This window comes from Gossypium arboreum, chromosome 6 (assembly GCF_025698485.1).
Source record: "Gossypium arboreum isolate Shixiya-1 chromosome 6, ASM2569848v2, whole genome shotgun sequence".
NCBI classification, from domain to species: domain Eukaryota; kingdom Viridiplantae; phylum Streptophyta; class Magnoliopsida; order Malvales; family Malvaceae; genus Gossypium; species Gossypium arboreum.
Window position 1 is genome coordinate 67572032 of NC_069075.1, and position 1437 is coordinate 67573468.

General features: G+C 36.5%; 1 non-coding gene across 1 annotated transcript; it reads left to right on the forward strand.

The window, feature by feature from the left end:
• Window positions 1-367: 367 nt before the first annotated feature.
• LOC128294532 (small nucleolar RNA R71) lies at window positions 368-474 on the forward strand. The gene has a single exon (XR_008284841.1). It is a non-coding gene; the product is annotated as a small nucleolar RNA R71 (small nucleolar RNA).
• The last annotated feature ends 963 nt before the right edge of the window (window positions 475-1437 follow it).

Sequence of the window (1437 nt, forward strand, 5' to 3'; positions counted from 1 at the left end):
ACTTGTTCCTCTTTGGTTGTAGGATTGAAGGATTGATATTCTGTATGCACACCTCCTCCACTTGAGTCAAACCTCATTACTAGATGTACCTGCGTAGAACCAAGTAAACCATCAATCTTTTTTGTTGAGAAGTTCTACCTGATTTGACAGTATAGTAACTGAGTCGACGTTATAAACGCTGGCTATTTTTGGTGGCTTAGTCCTCATGACTTGCCACTGATAATTATTCAGTGACATTTCTTCAATGAATTCATAAGCCTCTTCAGGTGTTTTGTTGTTAATGGTTTCTCCAGCAGCTGTGTCAACCATTTACCGAGTCGAGGGATTCAGACCATTGTGGAATGTTTGTACTTGAAGCCAAAGCGGTAACCCATGATGAGGGCAATTTCGCAATAGATCCTTATATCTCTCTCATGCATCGTAAAGTGTTTCTAAGTCCATCCACACAAAAGAAGAAATATCATTACGTAACTTAGCCGTTTTAGCCGGCGGATAATATTTTAGTAGAAATTTTTTGGTCATTTATTCCTAAGTAGTAATTGACCCTCGTGGTAACGAGTTCAACCACTGTTTAGCTTTGTTCCTCAATGAAAAAGGAAATAACTGAAGACGAATGGCATCATCAGAAACGCCATTGGTTTTAAATGTATCGCAAAATTCCAGAAAGTTTGCTAAGTGAGTGTTGGGATGTTCATCCTGCAAACCATCAAACTGAACAAACTGTTGTATCATTTGAATTGTGTTAGGTTTCAGTTCAAAAGTATTTGCAGCTACAGCCGGTCTAACTATGCTAGATTCAGTTACTGTTAGAGAAGGTTTAGCATAATCATACATAGTACGTGGAGCAGGATTTTGATTAGCCGCAATTGCAGGAGGTAGCTGATTGCGTTGGTTTTCAACCATCTCTTCGGTTGGGGGTTGAGTATCATCTTCTTGCTCGTTCTCTGTGTATCTTAAGCTTCGCCTTATTTCTCTTTGGTTTCTACGAACTGTGCAATCAATTTCTTCGTCAAAAAGTAATGGTCCTGACGGGTTTCTTCTAGTCATAAACTAGGAAAACCTACCAAGAGAATGAAAAAGTAAATTAATTAGTAATAATTAAATTGAGAGAAAAAATAAATGGCTAACGTAATAAAAATTGAGTATTCCTAATATTTTAGTTTCCCGGCAACGGTGCCAAAAACTTGATCGCATGATTTGTAACAAGTAATAAATATTTATAATGAAGATCAAACCTAAACTAACTATTATCACGATGAAAAGGCAAGCGCACCTATCGAACAATAGTATAGTAATGGCAAGACCGGGATATTGCACCCAAGGGAACTAAAAGTACTAGTAATGACTGTCTTTTTATTATCTAGCCTAAAAATAAAAGGGGTTTTATTTGTTTTAATTAAGTAATTATCTAAACTAAGAATGTACTGAGAAAAGAAT